The sequence below is a fragment of the Cimex lectularius genome, unplaced genomic scaffold, assembly GCF_000648675.2.
Source record: "Cimex lectularius strain Harlan isolate CLEC.00 unplaced genomic scaffold, Clec_2.1 scaffold315, whole genome shotgun sequence".
Classification (NCBI taxonomy): domain Eukaryota; kingdom Metazoa; phylum Arthropoda; class Insecta; order Hemiptera; family Cimicidae; genus Cimex; species Cimex lectularius.
Window position 1 is genome coordinate 250610 of NW_019392916.1, and position 19383 is coordinate 269992.

The 19383-nt window shown below is 33.7% G+C and overlaps 1 long non-coding RNA gene and 2 other non-coding genes across 3 annotated transcripts in view; all 3 read left to right on the plus strand.

Moving 5' to 3' along the window:
- Nucleotides 1-19383, plus strand: part of LOC112127840 — a 77982-nt gene that overhangs the window by 48452 nt on the left and 10147 nt on the right. The gene's annotated exons all lie outside the window — the stretch shown is intronic.
- On the plus strand, nucleotides 3047-3201 carry LOC112127841. Its single transcript, XR_002910748.1, has one exon. It is a non-coding gene; the product is annotated as a U12 minor spliceosomal RNA (small nuclear RNA).
- Nucleotides 13123-13194, plus strand: Trnac-gca. The gene has a single exon. It is a non-coding gene; the product is annotated as a tRNA-Cys (tRNA).

Below are 19383 nucleotides of genomic sequence, written 5' to 3' on the forward strand. Positions count from 1 at the left end.
ATATTTTTATCAACTTGGAAACAATTTAAGAAAAAAGGAGAAAAAAAGAAATTCTCACGTTGACTTTAAACACCGATCTCCGAAACAGCTCGTCCAAATAAAAATATCCATAGACAGTAATAAAAATTAATATAATATTAATAATAAGAATAAATATTAAGCACCCTAGCCAAATACGCCTGTCTTCTTCCATCTCCCAACAATTATTTGATTCCAGCCGAATCTTTATCACTTAAAACCATCACTCAAACAAATTCGCGACTTAAAAATGGTACAACTTAAAAAATTAAACCACAGGACCGTTAGAAAGAAGCTTTACAGAAAACCAACAAAGAAGAGATTGACTATTCAAAGAATTATTTACAAAATCTAGTTGTAAACACAAGTGGGGATTTTATCTGTTTCATTTAAAACTGACCAAATATTGTTGTACGATAATCCATGAAGCCGCTCAGTGTAGAAAACCACCGCTTTTCGAAGCTTGATTTACGGTGTTGGGGGTATTTTTCGAATCGAATCCGTTTCATGGGCCATTAGAATCGATTTATCAACGTTACTGAGAAGACCTTTTTTCGATTTACCCTTTTGGAAATTTTTTACGTTTTTTTAAATCAACATTTTTCTCATAATAGGTAATTTCTTTTCTATCATACCGTTGCGAAATATATTTATTTCTCTTGATGGTTTTTGTTTCTCAGAAATACTTTCATTTGAAGGTATGATCAACATCACGTCAAAGGAATTTCCTTGATTTCATTCTTTCAATTTAACAAAGAAATTTTATCTTTTGGCCTTTTGCTCCTTAGCGATTTTTGTTTATTTTTTATTAATCGTAAATAAGTAAGTATTTTGGAAATAATTTGGTAAATATTACTTATTAATAATAATAATGATTATTCGGAGATCGTGAGATGCGGTCTGGTGTGACATAGGTTTTAGAAAAACATTTTCTTTATCGTGCCAATGTTTCGATCTTTATTGAGATCATCTTCAGGGCTTGGGATTTACAAACATTGTTTAACTTTAACAAATACATGTAGGATGTGGAAACAAATTGAATTTATACAATGCAAAAAATATTTTTATATTCAATCAAATATAATAATTTAAAATATAATATAAGTAATTTGAGTGAGTAGAAATACTTTGATTGAATATAAAAAATATTTTTTTGCATTGTATAAATTCACTTTTTTCCACATCCTACATGTATTTGTTAAATTTAAACAATGTTTGTAAATCCCAGGACCTGAAGATGATTTCAACAAAGATCGAAACGTTGGCACGATAAAGAAAATGTTTTTCTAAAACCTACGTCGTCACACCAGTCTGTATCTTACGATCTCCGAATAATCATCGACTAACGGTCACTAATCACCACACAATAATAATAATAAGTAGTAGTAAATATGAAAATAATTACTGAATTTGTAAATAGTAATTTTTTCACTACACTTCCAGATTTTTTTAATTAATATGCTATAAAAACATATTTTATAAATATTTATATAGAAGTTATAAATTTCATGTACATACAATTTAAATGTGTGGTGATTAGTGACCGTTAATCGATATTTATTTGGAAATCGTGAGATGCGGTCTGGTGTGATGTAGGTTTCAGAAAAACATTTTCTTTATCGTCCCAACGTTTCGATCTTTATTGAGATCATCTTCAGGGCCTGGGATTTACAAACATTGTTTACATATTACAATTACATTTTGGATGTGAAAAAATGAATTTATACAATGCACGGAACTCTCGGCACGACACGCAAGAATGGCACAATTACACTGAAGACAAACACTTTGAGTGAGTAGAAATACTTTGATTGAATATATAAAAAATATATTTTGCATTGTATACATTCACTTTTCCACATCCAAAATGTAATTGTAATATGTAACAATGTTTGTAAATCCCAGGCCCTGAAGATGATCTCAATAAAGATCGAAACGTTGGCACGATAAAGAAAATGTTTTTCTGAAACCTACATCACACCAGACCGCATCTCACGATTTCCCAATAAATACAATTTAAATTTCATTTATATATTACCTCCCCATAATATTTTATAAGTTTATTGATGATTAGTAAGTAGAAATATACAATTAGTCAATTTTTTTCACAATATACGAGCGGGTGTACGTAAATAATGAGTGGGTAAACTAAGATTTTTCTGGTTTGCCTAACCTGACCTTCTCCTTTCCAGAAAGACGTGACCAAAAATCTAAAAAAGACAATTTTTTAAAATTTTTAACAAAGGGACATATGTAAACCTAAATAGAATTCAAAACTGAAAAAAGCAAATTCGAATATTGGTAGATTGTTTATAATTTAGTACCGTAACGAATATGTTTTCTAAATAATGAGGGGCGAGTTCTCTGTCTGTTGGTCTTTCGCCATATATTTATTGAGTTATGGCTGTGGCATAAAGCTGATGAAAAACACACACACAAACTGGAAATCATACAGTGGGTCGTTAAATAATAATGATACAATAAATATTTAATCCATTATTTTGGATCTGACGAATTGACTGTTTTGGGGATGACTGGAACTAGGAGAGATCGTTTACGTTAGGTTTTCGTTCCGCTAGTTCTATGGGCAATGAAGAGATGTTACAGCGTAAAAGTTACTTAAACTGAAGAATTTTTTTAAAATCTGCCTAAATAAAACTATTTACACCTTGTTTATACCTTATAATAAAATAATAAATATGGTAGGTATTTTATGATAATGTAGCATGATGTAATGCTACCTTGAACGGTCAACTTTCAAGTAGTGTGGACTCTATCCAACAGATCGCGGACATCCAAAGCATATCCTGTTTTCTTTCTTAATTCATTATTAAACGTTAATTTCGCTATACTAAAGAAAGAAAATTTCACAGAAAATTTTAGTTTTACACTACCATTAATAGAAAAAATTAAACATAAATGAAAAATGTATAGTTTTGATACGTATTATAAATATTTCTCTCGTCCCTTCCCATTAGCTGGATTCACAAATCTGACGGCCACTTGTGAAACTTTTCGGTTTCTCTTTGTGCCTTAAACTAATGAGTAAGGAAAATATAGAGCCTTGGTGATGCTTGGCTCAGCTAGCATTACTTAGCAATTTGTATTTTTGGAGAGGTACAGGTCGTCCCCTTGAGGCCCTCGTCTACTTTACAGGGGCTTCGGGTGACAGCGATCTGCCTCCGGTAATGTAACAACTTAATGGAGTTCAAATGAAATTGCGCTATTCATGTAGTTTTTTTATTTTTAATTAATTATAAGGAGGCCTTCACACCAAAGCCGAGCATGGCAAATTAGCACGAGCCGATTTCTTTGTCTTGAAAAGTGAAGTGTTTATGTAGTATATCCATATTATTATTTTTACTCAGGAACGTATAGGTAAATACGACTTAATTAACTATAAATTATTTTATTTTCTTATTTTTCCATTATGAATAAATTATTTTTTAGGCTTTACGAAGCCAAAATAATAAGAGAGAAAGAGAACTATCACATCCTGAGAACAAGCATTTTTAAGGTCGTCAATAAGCAAAACAAATACCATAGGTTTGTTAAGAAACGAATTGATGACACAACTACTGAGCATTAATCATTTCCTGATATTTGAAGAAATATAAATAGCTATCGAACGATAATATCAAATTCACCAAGAGTGAAAGAATGATTCTAAATTTAAAAAAATGAAATAAAAAATATAAATAAATAGTAGGATAGATTGAGCGAGAGAAAGGGAGGAAGAGAGAAAAAGACAGATTTAGAGAGTCAGAAAGAGTGGTAGTGCATAATTAAAAGTGAGCATAAGTAAAATAAAAACTACCTAATACATAAAAATTATAAATTAACATTTTTTATAAAGTTCATAATGCCATTCAATAGTGATTATTTTGTTAAGTTTATAGATAAGGGGAGAGAAAGAGAGAGAGTGAAAGAAAACTGTGTATCATGCATGTTAAAAGATATTTCAATTTATTGGAGTTTGTACCGCGAAATTTATGTAAAAACACATCAAACCAATGTTTATCTGCCTTTTTTATGCCCCCCCCCCGTGAAATTACTGTGCTTTGTGTATTTTAAGCTAGTGTGATTTTTATATTATCTTATAAATGGTATTTTATTTCAAAAGTGCGAGAAAGTTATTTGAACTGTTTAAGTCGAATAAATGATCTATAATTTAGCGTTGGCGACACACTATTGCCATAACAATGGTGTGTAAACAAAAAGACACTGTATATAAAACGAGTGGGGTGGGCGTTGAAAAGTTTCGAACCTCTGGCGACAAAGGATCGGGAAAGGAGTGACATTTTTCTCACCCGGGTTTACAAAGATATCGTATTACACTCCCATAATAAATATTGCATTTCAGGAAGCAAGCCGTCAAAAACGAAGAGGGTCTTGTGGGGACCGGGGGACGTAATAGTTGATGACAAAATCTAGTTGATATTCATCACGGTACATTTACCATCATTCACATACGGCATAAAGAGCCCGGCGGAAGCAATCATATTTTTATATCTGGCCTGGGGAAAGTGTCAACCCCGGAGGAAGTGGGGTTTCACAGCAAGGGTTGACGTGCATGCCTTTCGGGATAAATGAGTCGGAATCGGCCAATTCGGTATTCCATACTATCCCAGTTTGTATGAACAAAATATAATATATTCATAGTGAGAAAAATTTAAAACGTCTCATTCTACCATGCATAAAGAATGACTCAGAAATTATCTATGTATTATCTGTTAATTGATAATAAATATACACATAAAAAAAACTAACAGATTGGTCAACCCTGAGCAGAAATGGATGAAAATTACATTCCCGAAATTGTGGCAAAACGTAATATTATAAATAGATAACGATTATTTGGGTATCGTGAGATGCGGTCTGGTGTGGCGTAGGTTTTAAAAAAACATTTTCTTTATCGTGCCAACGTTTCGATCTTTTTTGAGATCATCTTCAGGGCCTGGGATTTATAAACATTGTTTCAATTATACAAATACATGTAGGGTGTGGAAAAATGAATATATACAATGCTAAAAATTTTAGATTCAATCAAAGTATTTGTACTCATTCAAGTGTTTGTTTTCTATGTAAACTACCAGGTAGCCAGCCCTGTACCAAATTATCTTCACTAAATATCTGTAAAGATGATCATTGATTTTTTATTGACTTGACACACTTTTTCAGCATGTTAACTATCTTTCTTCATTCGTTAAATCAAATATTTGTACCTAGCCGTAGTGACTGCCTGTGTTTATTGAAGTTTTTCAATCAGATGTCATCACTACTTTGCCATGCTTTTAACTTCCAAATTGCAGTCAGTGAACATGCAGTTGCCCTCTTAAGCAGGAGGGCCTCTTGAAAAAAATTATATTAAAGAGCTTCTGAAAAGAAGATAGAAGAAACTTATTGCACATAAGTGAAGACAAAGAAGAAGTTGCGAAAAGTCAACTGCTTCATATTTTATGTAAGAAATGTTCAAGAACGGCCGACTAGTTCGATATTTGAAGATGCTGACATTTTCAGAAAATCAATTATGAACATTCTGAGAAGGAGGAAGAACGAAGGTTGTAAATGATTTAGCTGTTGGTGATTTTCATAAACTACCGTCCTATTCAAGATCAAGGATGAAGGTTTAAGTGTAATTATATGTCAACATACACATTTAGTAAGTTTAACTGACATTTTTGTAGTAGTCGTGTTGAAGTTAAAACTAAATATAATTCGTACATCTTCAATCAAGATTCATAATTATTTCTTATAAATGATCGAGTCTACAGTGCCTTCTCCAGAAAACATAGGTCTGAATAACATACATACTCCAACTTAGGGATTTTGAGATTTCTTTCTTTGCAAATCCCACAAGGAGTTTCTACGAAAACCTCTAGCAAGCCATCAAATAGTTTTCACCCCACAGGTTGGTCTGCCTATTCACGCATATTGGCATTTCACCATATATAATGATGGGTTCACGTCAGTCTAGTTTTATACTTCTAATTTTTATCGCGATTAAAAAATTCGATACTGTCCAATCGATATTGTATCTAACCCTTTTGATACTTTATATTGCAAAATGTAATAACTTTAATTTTTTGTTAAGTCCTGATATGCTTAATGTTAAAAACATGTTTTGACTCATGTTTGATAATTAGGATGGGTGTCCACATTTTGAATATTTTTCATGTGTGTGCCTTTTGTTTAGTTTGTAAACTATTTTTATCCTTTATAATTATAGTTATTTTATAAATTCAATTATTGCCATATTTTTAAGTTACTATAATAGGGCTTATAAGACAAATCATACTCTGGACTGTTGTATATTGTTCCAAATAGATTTACCGTAGAAAAAACTAAATTATTTATTAATGTCGCAATTTTACGTTGTGTTCTTTCTTTCCTTTATTAGATTGGTAATCATCTCAACGAAATGTGTCTGCTGTCGGGGTTTAATCGAATCACCCTGCAGTTTGCCTTCTATGGGGTGCAATTGCAGAGAAGGTACGAGTGGGATATAGAACTAACTGTATCTGCTAAGTTGATTCTCTGCTACCGGCCTGCTGTAATCCCAGCGCACTCTTGTCACTTTGATCTCGTCGTCGGCCGACCTAACAACGTTAAATTCAGAGCTGCGAGCTGAATTCGGTTTGGCCGACACAGAGCTTGGGGCGGAATTTGCACGCATCAGCTACTCAGGGCTATGATTTGGTACAGACTGGACGAACTGCTAAAGAAAAAGTGTCAGAGAGCGATTAAATTCGTTTTATGTAGTTAATTAAATCAACGAACCGGTTTAACATGATTCTATTGTCTTTCTAAGTCCCCTTTTCAGCCAATCAACCGCTGATAATTCGACAAAAATATTCATTATTTCCTGTTGATAATTGATTTAATATCCTACCTCAGTAGTAATATAGGTGAAAACTCACTATTGTACACTTATTATTGTTACTGGAACACTTTTATAATCATTAAAATTGTATTTGTTTAAATAAAAGTGCTTACGGATTTAAAAAAAAGAAAGGGAAAAGTTGCAAATATTTAAATCCCCTCGAGTCATGGAGGTTTGGGTGACAATCACGTCAATATTCTTTGTACTTTTTTTAATTGAGATATCGTCTATGAAAATTGGATGAATAGAGTCCATCTCTCAACCAATTAATCAAATAATCACAAAAATAAAAAATAATATTTTTGTGATTATTTTTTATTTATTTTTTTGTTACTACCTGTATTAATAAAACATAGATCTCGTAATTTGAGGTTATTTACATTCTGACATATATACGCTGTATATCATGTCTTGAGGGGAGTTGTCAACCATTGTTGGTCCCCCAGGCTATTTTATTAGTATAAATAAAAGTGACTACAGATTGAAAAAAGTCGCGAATGTTTATTTCCCTTAGTCCTGGGATTCTGGGTTACAATCAAATGAATATTAATTGTATTTTTTATTGTGATACAGTCAGTGCAAATTGGATGAATAGAGCTCATATATTTAATTAATTAAACCATCACAAAAATAAATAGCAATATTGTATTAGTTTAAAAAAAAGTGCTAAGGTTTGGTTAAGGTTGATGTGAGTTATATTTTCTATTGCAATATAATCAATAAAATTTCTTAGATTTAATATACCTATTGTTGACAGAATACGACAAACAAAACCTTAATAGAAATGATGAACATAGAACAATAAAGATGAAATTTCTTATGCAGGCCCACTAGACAAAAAAGAAAATTTTCGAAAAAATCAGTTATAGAAAAAGAGAGTGCAATTTGAGGTTAAAACATAAACACAATAGCCAAAAAAGAAAGATTGTTGGATTAATAACAATAATAATTTTTAGTGTTAGATTTATTGATCATTTTTCTATTCACGAGTAATCAATCTCATAGTATAGTGCTTGACAATGTTGGAACTGATAATGAGTCGGTCTTCAAAGAAAATTGAAATCATCTGTGAAAAACTTAATTATGTCACTTTGTAGACATATTAAGATTGTTTTACCCTGATGATGACCTTAAAATAGGTCAAAAGCTTGACAGTAACAACTAAATTTTCATCAAGACAATACCATTATCCAGAGCATTTGTGAGTAATACTAACGGTAGGTACTTTATTTTTGACAATTCAAATAAAATGGTAACGATACAATATAAGCACTGTACAGCATGGAAAATTCATTAAAAAAAAATAGTAAAACAAATTAAATTAAACAGGAGAGAATTTACAAAGTAAAGCCAAAAAGTGAAATATGTTTAGCAGTTTAAGTTTATTAACAAACAGATATCTATATTTCTATGCATGCTTACAATACTTTAACAAATGGGATCGATTCAGGGTTTAGCTTGATGATTAATTTACTCCCAGACAGGAAACTGAGGTCATATTGATCATTTGGCAAAAAAATAAAGCACTCCTCCCTGTCACTAGCATTACAAAGAGAACAGAAGTCGCAGAGTCCTTCCATTCAGGCTGTGTAATATAACCATATTAGTTCACACCTAATTTTAAACAACTTCTGCATTTTTCCCTAAATTCAGAAAGGATGACAATATGGGACTGTATGATCATAATTTTTATAAAGCTGAAAATGAGTCAATGCCAGATCAAACCATGCAGGCTCCTCTTAAGCCATGCACTGATTTTTTACAAGAGAATCAAGATTAATTTTCCATTCAGATATATTATTGACATTGAAGTGGAATATTTGATGAATCGAGTGTGCCAACAATTGCTTATTTCTTATTCTATAGTGGCCTTTCCCCAAATAAGATATAAAAATTTTCCATTGGATCTGCACAGTAATAAACTTGCAGTTTAGTCATTTAATATCATTTCACTCTGTTTGTTGGTTGGTAAAAAATAATTGTAATAGGTAGACCAAAATGTTCTGAAACGAGCAAACAAATGGTGTGTTATTTGAATGCAATCATTGAAAAGATTGAGTTTTTGTTTAGGTCTGCCCAATGATGAAACCGTAATTTGGTCACATAAGCCAGCAAGAATAGACCGCCTGTGATAATTGGTGACTGCTAAACTCAAATAACAAAAACATACAGAGTGTATTACAACTATTTTTGAAGTGATTTTAACATAAATAGACAATATGGATAGAATGAGCAGTTTAACCTTACAAATCCACAAATTGAAATTTTTTCCTCCGGAAATTACTTACCCCTGGTACTTTATTTTCTCTCTCTCTCTCTCCCTCTCTCTCTTCTATGTGTGTGTGTTTTTAATTACCTTTATTTTATGCATGCTCCATTTCATATATTGTATCCGACTAGTGTGTACATAATAGGTAGTTGTATAAATTTGTATTAAATAAAATAGTGTGATAAATTTATCATGTCAAATGGAATCTGTTACATATGTATATGTCATATTATTAATTTCATACACAAATAAATGTTTAAAAAAATAAATGTGTGTAAATGATTATTTTTAATGGTATGTAATTCCATTTAGGAAAAAGTTCACTATGGCGCAACCTATTGGATGTCCTTATGTATTATGTTACAAGTCCTACTAGAAATACTATTTGACAAATTGTACTGCAACAAAAAGTCTCTGTGTTTGCTAAATACTAGTTTTAAATTTAATATTACTAATTCAATATTATTAATTAGTTTCCAAGTTTTTCATTTTCTTGCCCTCTTTTTTACTCCATGATTTAATCCAGATACATTACCTAATTATTGCGACAATTCTTAAATTTTTGATAAAAAGTTTTAAGTCAACTAGTATTTTGTCATTATAGGTCATTCAGGAGGGTTGATATACTGCACCATTTGATTGCTAATGAATCCCCTTTCTTTACTACAGTATGCCAGTGAGGCCCAGTTCATCAAACAATTTGTTTATTAGGTTCTGCCTTAGTAGTTGTAAACAATGGTTTCACTGTGTTTCCCAAATCAATTGCTCCTGCGTAAAAATGTAGGGCTACTATCTATTTTTAGATGTGTCTCGATCAACACCCTACAGTATTCGTATGAATATTGTAGTTCTTGTAGTTGTAGTTTCTTTCTTTTCAAATCTCATAACAATTTTTTTGTTTTGTTTGAGTACAGTGATTCCCACAGTTTCCCCAACTTTAATCACACTTGTTTCTTTAAATGTTTATTGATAGTTTGGCCCCTTATAAGACAGACAGTTTAAAACCTATCAGTGTTATAGCAGTCCTTTTACTTTTGAACATATGAAATTGGACCTTCCATGCATTAGAATTTCCTTAATTTTCCCAAGTGTGCGAGTTCGTTTACTAAGCGCATTGTTTTTTTGCAATCCTAATTTTTCCCAGATACCAAAAAGGGAGCACAAGATCATTTCTAAAGTTTTTGGAATTAACTGAATTGCGAAATACTAACACTTTGGTTTTTGCTACGTTCACGGTTAAATTATTTAAATTGCAATATTCAGATAAAAAAATTGAGCCACACGTTGAGTCTCATGACAGCAAGAAAGACAATCATCAGCAAATAGCAAGCAAATGAAGTTCATGATGTTGTCCAACCTGACTGCCGCAATATTGGGTTCTTTAAAAAAAGAAATATCTGAAATAAAGATGGCAAAAAGGAAGAGATTCGCCTTGAAGGACTCCCTCATCATCGACAATGCTCCCATCTAATTTAAGGACAAAACAGACATATTTTTATTAATCTTGCTATTTTGCCACTAAATTCAATCAAGTGTAGTTTTCTCCATAGATCATGTTGAATATTATCAAAAGCGTTTTAAATATAAACAAAAACTGCAAATAAATATATGTCTGACGAACGACAGATAATGAAAGACGGTGAAGAATGAAAAGGTTAGTATTATACAAGTTCAATAATATATAGATAATGATGATGGATACTAAGAAGTGAGCTTTTGTTCCCCAAGCTTTCCAGCTTTCTGGCTTGTTGCATTTTCATAATTCCTTAGTTCAGTGCAATTGACTCAACCCTTTTCTCAAGATCCTTTTTAAAAAGAAAGTTCCTATTCACTCTTTTTTTAAAAGGATTGAACACCGCACTCACTCCATCATTCATCATTTCTACTTTTCTTAACAAGTACTTTGACAGAAATGAAGAAGTTGGGGTGTGTATGGATATTAACTTTTTGTAAAATATGGTTCTACTTACAAATTTGTTGCTTACTGCGATCCGGATTTCAAGCTGAAAGCTCATTTCACGTTGAAGAAGATACAAGCACGTCTCTCGTCTATCGCGTGATTTGGAGAGAACCCGCCAATCCACCGCCCACGCGACCGTTGTAATAAGAATGCCGCTCAATTTTAAACGTGCGAAAAACATGAATATTTTTAATTTATTCTTATTCTATTCATTTTAATTAAATTAAGCGATAAATTTTGATAAAACAAAATAGAAAATAGAAACAAATTTTAATCCTCAATTTTAATGACGGATTTACTTGTGAATAGTAAACATGAAGGTTACTCATTTTGTCAACAAACACCTTTACTCGTCTTTTCTCTATTTAAGTTGTCTTTTTATCGTCGTATTTTTAAGTTGTCTTCTCTTTAACTATGGAAAGACAACGTCTTGAACCAGACGTTCGCAATATTATTGTGAGAATGAGTCGTCGAGGTCATCGGCAAGTGGATATCGCAGAGGCAGTTGGCGTTTCTCATAGCGCGGTACTGAATCTCAGCGCATTATGACACTAGGGAACACAGAAATATAATCATTGCTGCAAGACGGAACACTTTCCATAGTGCCCGCCAGATCCTAAATGAAGTACAAAATGTTTTGGCAAGGCCTTTAACAACACAAACCATTCGTAATCGTATGCCTCTTTGAGACAACCTGCAGCAACAGCCCACTACCAGCAGCCTAGGAGAATATGGTTCAGGGAGCGCCTAGAAAAATACACCAATTGGAATGATGGTATGTTTACTGATGAACCGCACTTCTGTCTGTGTAGTGATAGCAGGCGCCGAAGAGACTACCTCAACACCTGGGGATGCCGTTCAGTGCAGTTTGGAGGAGGAGGAGTACTGGTCTGGGCTGGGATTAACAATGGAGGACTTACTGGACTTATGTCCAAGGAATTATCGAGGAATACATCCCTCAAATTAGTGATCTCATTGGCAGTGATTTTAGATTTCTGGATGACAATGCCAGACCTCACTGAGGCAGAGTTGTTCATCAATGTTTAGAAAACCTGGGAATTTCCCATCTGCCTCTTCCTCCATTTTCTCCAGACCTCAATTAATTCCATTGACCACATTTGTGATGCGATGTAGAAGGCTTTTCAATCACCATCCGCAGCCAGTGAAGTGCAGCGTTGCAACATCTATGGAGTGAAATGCCTTAAGAACTTAGTGACAACCTAACGGTACGCCTAACAAGAGCACAGGAGGTTTTAGCTAACAATTTACACGGTATTAATTGTTTTAAAAAAATATTGTGTCCAATAAACAAAATGAGCAGTATCCTGATAAATACCACAATGATTTTAAATTAGTGATTACTATGTACGTCAAATATCATTTAGGTACTACGTTTAAAATATTAGATAAATCATAATCTATTATATTATTCATACAATTATCTCCTTATCTATTTTGTTTTTAATTTCTCAAACCAATCTCGTTCCTTCCCTTTGATGAAACTGTCACTCTGTTTTTTTTTAAATTTATTGCGATCTGGACAAAATATACATTGAGCAAATTGCATAGTTGTATTTAAATTGAAATTGTGTTTTGTTTGTTAAAGATGGTCCTTAAATTCGGAATATTTGTCCGAATTAGGCAGGTGTTCTTCAACTATCGTTTTAATTTCTCTGCCGCTTTGTCCTATGCATTTAATATCGCAGTCATTACAATTAAGTTGGTAAGTACGTTTTGTACTTTTTTATAAATTTTCAGTAATTTTGTTGTTAAATGTTAAAACAAAATACGGTTCATTTGCTTCTAAATAATTTAAATATGAAATAAAGGTTTCAAAAACGGTGTACGAGTCTCAAAGAAATACGTGAATACATATGAACCAGGTCTGGCATCTATAAATCTATATATTACCATCAGAAAAATAAATAAAATTACAAATGAGAACGGAAAGTTGCGCTCTAGAGACATCTCCGTAGCAACTTCAAACGGGAAGGGGGTATAGCTCAGTGGTAGAGCATTCGACTGCAGATCGAGAGGTCCCCGGTTCAAACCCGGGTGCCCCCTAATTTTTTTTTACTTTTTTTAATACATTTTTGTATCTGCATTTCAAACTTAATTTTAGTTACTATAATATTGTTAAAAAATGCTCAAAAGCGGGACAAACTTAATTATTTTAATAATATACACTGACAGTCAACAAATTCCACCCACTTGTAATGTAGCTTGATTCGTATAAATTTTTTTATATTAATCAAGGTTTCACGTTTTTTAACATTTAATAATTGAGCCTGTCTAAAAAAGTAAAAAAAAAAAAGTAAATTGCTAAGGAAAGTGAAAAATAATAGAACAAATTAAAAAAAAATAAAAAGAGGGACAGATGAAAATTTGTTTTAGATTTTTAATTAACATTTCAATATGGCGTATTTCCTCCTCTTCCCTCAAATCTCGAAGACATCTCGGCATACTTGTCTATCAGTCTGGAAATGTCTCTTTGCTGGAGGTTAGCCCATTCTTCATGAAGAGTCCCTTAAAGATCGTGGGGTGTATCAGGAAGTTATGGACGAGCTCTTATTCGTCTTTTAAGGTTGTGTTATAAATGTTCAATGTGGTTAAATTCTGGAAAACGCCTGGCCAGGCTAAGACCCTGATGTTATGCTGTTGAAGGTACGTTTGTACGATGCGAGTGACATTTGGACGGGCATTATCGTAGAATAGGATTGTCGCTGATTCCATCTAGGATAAGCAACGCAAGATGTTCCAAAATTCTTCCACATAGCGAGTGGCTGTCAAAGACCCTCCACGAACAACAACCAACTACGTGCGACTCTCCATTGAAATTCCCGTCCGCACCATCACTGAGCAACGTTGAAATGGTCGGCTTTGGGAAAAATTACAGGCTTCGTACCTTTCATTTCGCCTTGTCCACATTCTTTCACGCTCATCTGGAGATCGTAGAGCAAGCCTGTAAAACGTCAGCCGTCCAATCGTTCAAAAACCAATGGCTGTGTTCTCGAGCAAATGTGAGCAATGCAACTCTGTGTGTTCTGGTAAATTCTGGCCCTCTTACGGGTCGAAAAGCAAATTCTCAAAGTCGAAAAACTATTATCCTGTGGTTTTATTACCCTAGAGTTTCCAGAACCAGGCCTTCAATGGTAGGACCCAGTTTCTCGAAAACGTCAAACGGCAGAGTTTCGTAGGGAACCCCGATGGCAATAGCCGCTACGTGATGGAACGTCCATCATCAATAAGCGCCACACCACGCGCAACATCCTCAACACTAAGTCGCATTTTTAAGTTTAAAAATTGAAATTAAGAAACAAAGATGATAACTAAACAGTTTATTGCTTCAGAATCCAAACGAAAAATTGGTCAACTTTGAAAATGCATATTTTGTCAGCCTTTTAAGTCACAGACCTGTGCTAGGTCTCTTTTTTAGAAATTTTTTCGCTAAACAAGATGTCTTTTTAAATGTTTCCCTAGTCATTCATCAGTAAATTCTAAAATTCTGGAAGCGGAGCCGTATAGCAATCAATAGGAAATTATAATAAGCTAAGAGGCTACCTCAAGAGCTGGGGATGCGTACAATGTTCCAGATTCTTCTCCTGCCACTATGCCAAAAACACGACTCTTAAGTAAACATAACAACATCCCAATTGATGCTCTCTTCTAGGCGATCGCTGCACCATATTCTGAGTTGCTGGTGGCTGCAGATCGTCTCAAAATGGCCTACGATGTGAAGCCAACTTCCCGCAAATCGTTTATGTTGATAAAGGCGTTGCCAAAACATCTTTTACTCCGTTTAGAATCTGGCGGGCTCTATGGAAAGAGTTCCGTCTTGCAACAACGACAATATTTGGTCCTCCCTTAGCGTCGTAATGCGCTGGGATCCACTACCAGTCCTCCTATTGGCACTTCCAGAAGCTCGGAATGGGGCTAATAATAAGACCTTCAAGATGGTGTCTTTCCATGGTTAAAGAGAATACAACTGGATTAAAATGGAGAAAATACAAGAAAAGGTGATTGTTTACAAAATGAGTGATCTTCATGTTTTTCTTAAGAAAATCCGTTATTAAAAATGAGAATAAACATTTGTTTGTTCTTGGTTTGTATTTTTTATTTTACTTTATCCAGCTAACAACTAGATATATATGTTAACTTAATTAAAATTAATAGAATAATAATCAATTACAGATATCCCTATTCATTTTTGCACAGTTTAGTTGTTTTGAGCAAGTAGGATAACGAAATAAAAATATTAATAAAAAGATAATTGCATATTTCAAAAAATAAAAAATAAAAAAATAAATAAATTAGCGAAACTAGAGCCTATTCACAAGAAGTAGAGGATACCTTGATATCCACGACCCACCAACCTGGTATTAAGTTAACAAATAGTGTAAATCAAAAATTATATAACTAATACATACATGAGAATTTTTATTAGATAATAAATTCTTTTTGATTTTTCTCTTTCAAACGCAAATGCGGTGGTTAAGAAAAATCCTTTTGACGCAATAAGTCGATTGGAATTTCCCCCTTTTTTGTTGTTGTCGTTGTCTTAAGGAAAATAAGTTGCCAGTAATTTGCGGTTATGATGAAAACGGCCATTAGCGCGAAGGCCATGTGCTTTAATTTAAAAATTGAATTAACACAAGATAATCATTATTTTTTAACGTCAAGGTCTGCAATGGGGGACGAGAGGAAAATTTATACATTCACGGGAGGAAGTTAAAATATTAAATTGTGAGGTATTTTGGTAAGGTCTGACCAATTCAGTCGTTTCCGATCACGCTGGTCTGCGTATCTTCGCTGGTTTGGTTTATCAAAACGGGTTAGAATAGATCAAGGAGGATCGAAAAAGAACGAAGTACAGTTATTAGTTAGTCTATTAAACCTAAAAAAATTAAGTTAGTTCAAAAAAGCTGTTAATCATTGTTTAGACTCTATAATATGAAAATAATAAAAGTCCGCATATACACGGAAAAAACCCGAAAAAAACCGTGATTTTTGCACGAATGAATATCCAACTTTGGATATTTTTTCAGCCTTTTAAGACCCAGACCTCACTCAAAACCTTAACTCAAAAACGGTTGAGAAATCGGGCAAAGTGGAAGATGACCAATTGAAAACTTACTAAAATTTACTATTGCTAAAGGGCGCCGCTCGAGGACGATTTTCTGGCTACACAGCTCAATTTGAAGTTTTCGTAAAAATGTGTGGTGTTTAGTGACCATGATTATTTGAGATCATTAATAGAGTGAAATGCGGTCTGATGTGACGTAGGTTTTAGAAAAACATTTGCTTTATCGTGGCAACGTTCGATCTTTATTTAGAACATCTTCAGGGCTCAAAGCGTTTTCTGCGTAATTGTGTCATTCTTGTGTGTCGTGTTGAGAGTGTCAGTGCAAAAATTAACATACTCCAGAATTTCTGCGTTTAACGATGAATGACTGAGCTAGGAAAACAATAAAAATATCACTTGTTCAGCGTAAAATTTTCTAAAAAAATGAGACCTAGTGCAGGTGTGTGATTTAAAAGGCTGAGAAAATATGCATTTCCAAACTTGGTCATTTTTTCGTTCAAAACTCAGGTGGTCGGTTTGTTGTTTGATTGGCAGTGTATTTTTGTCAGAACAAAAACAGTTGATTTTCTGATATATATACATTTGTCGTTTATCTGGATAATACTAGATGTTAATGAATTTCCTTAAACAGTCTTAAAATTGGGAATTTTAACAGCATAAGAAAAAAATTCGAAACCTCAGCTCGAAATAAGATATTATAATAACTTCCCAAAAACGCATATTGCCTTTGGAGGAACATCCTGTACTGTAGGGGGATTCATCTTGTAATATTAATGACTACACTATGAATTAACACATTCCTTTATGTGCAGTTTACTTAAAATAAAGATTGGTCGTTGTCTGATAGAGAGGAGGAAAATACACAAAAGCTAAGAAATAAGCAAACATAAAACGCTCAATAGCTGAGAATATCATAATCCACTGGTTCACACACATCATTTACATTTACAAACACTGAATGATATCAAACTTAAATAATATTAATTTATTATTTTTTATCATTAATAATAATATTAATGATAAACAAACGCATAAAGAAACACACAGCGAATTAAATCGTACGAGGGTTATTTCTTTAGTAAACATTTATATCAAACAATCTACTTAAAAATGATCCTACATCAGTTTAAAAATAAATCATTTTATTATCAAACTGATAGGAACATTTTTAAAGGAGTTAAAATATTCTCAGTGCGTAGAATTTCAAAAAACTTTCAACGCCGAGTCATCGAACTGCTGATGTATCACGATAATTTTTTACGTATTCGAAAACTACTAACAGCGAGTTCGTCAGCATTTCCCACCCGTGCTAGCTCGGATTTAAGAAATGAATATATTAGTCCAATCTGGCCAACATGTAGTTATCCAGTTTTGATTGTTGTTCTCTCGTTCGATTAAAATGTAAGGCTGGTAAATTTTTAGTGTACTGCTTAACAACTTGAACACAAGGACGTATGTTTGTCAGCGATTTAATCATCCTTGGTCATCTCCTTAAAATTCTTCTCGTTTTACTCGATAATCGAATCAACTTCAAACAAGAGAACTTTCGTTTAAAACTTTAATGAAAATTAATAGTTAAATGAAGATTTATTTCGTATGACAATAACAACTGTAATACCAATGTAAATACCATATTAAATAAATAAAAAATGACATTTTTATTCAATGTATGTTTGCGTAAGTGGTATTGATAGACCGAATTGTAGATAAACTAAAGCAAAGATATTTCTTGATAAAGATATTTACTTCTTGTTGTACTGGAGAATGATCGAATACTGGAAAGGAGATTTCGGATAAAAAGAAAACAACTGTCTAAATTTTCAAGGATAGCTTTCATATGACTAATTTAATCGTCGAAGCAAATACAAAGAAAGTAACTTATGGAGCCCTACGCTGACTTTTTAAACATAAATTATACATACAATAAATGATCCACAACCTACAACTCTCCCTTTCTCCTTCAAATTCTGCAGGCCTGGTGAATGAAAAAATAAATTTCTCGCAGGCGATAGTACTAATTACTACCATTTATAACGCCGACCTTCGTACACACACTTAGCACAATAGGCCAATATTGATTGCGGTACTTAAAGTCGTAAAGAATCGACTTCTTTTAACTTTTTAACCATTTCCCTACCCTATAAAAATCTTCTTCCAAACGGATCCTCAAGCCTAACAAACCAACCGACAGTTTTCTCATACTGTCCTATAACTCTCACATCTATCTAGGGGAAAGTGCTTGGCAAGCACCCTGCAAAAAAGCCTATCCATTACCGACATTATTTCTCACTGCCAATTTGGCGAACTGTAGACATCATCCCTAGAGCGTAAGTAGTTGTGCCCTGTATATTTTCTAGACGTCCCCATGTGTTCGTGCTCGTCTGGCTTATGATCTACTCTGAATCTCATATGCTTCCTTTGTAGAACATACTATCTTACCCTCAAATCCCTCTATCTGATCGATTCTTCCACGTCACCTGTTGGAACTCAATCTCTCCGATCGATTCTACCCTATCTGGTGTTCCTCATGGGAGCATCCGAGATTCATTACTTTTCAACATATACACGGCAGGCTTCCCTCAACTATAACACACTCACCCTTACCTTTGCTGATCATACCGAAATCCTTTCCGCAAACGCGCAAATGCGATTCTATCTTAGCAGACTCACAAATCCCAATTTGTGTCTTTTACCATCAAATACAAAATATTCCGTCCCGTTAATCAAATAACACTTACTGTGGCAGATCGCGTCAAATACATGGAATTCACATACCGCGACTTAATATGGCAGAATTGAACTACATGTGCAGGGATAGGTGTATGGATAAGAGAGGCGGCCACAAGTTCTACTGAGCCTCGACCTAAATAGATATATTTTGCTCCTCAGTTAATTATAACTCACTTGCCAGCTTCAGACTATTAACCAGCCTCCACAGCTTTGCCAGCGGTTCCTTGGTGTAGGATCTTACTGTGGTTTTTCTTGTCCTAGTTGCAAGAACCTGCATCTACATAGACCGTCGCAGAAACATAAAATGTGTTCTGCAGTCTCCTCCTCTTCCTGGCGGCATCTGCACAGTGTTTCTTCTATCTGTACCGGCGCATGTGTTTTGTTAAGTGGCAGTGCCCTCTCAGGAGTCCAACCAGAATCCTGGTTCGGTTGCGGTTGCC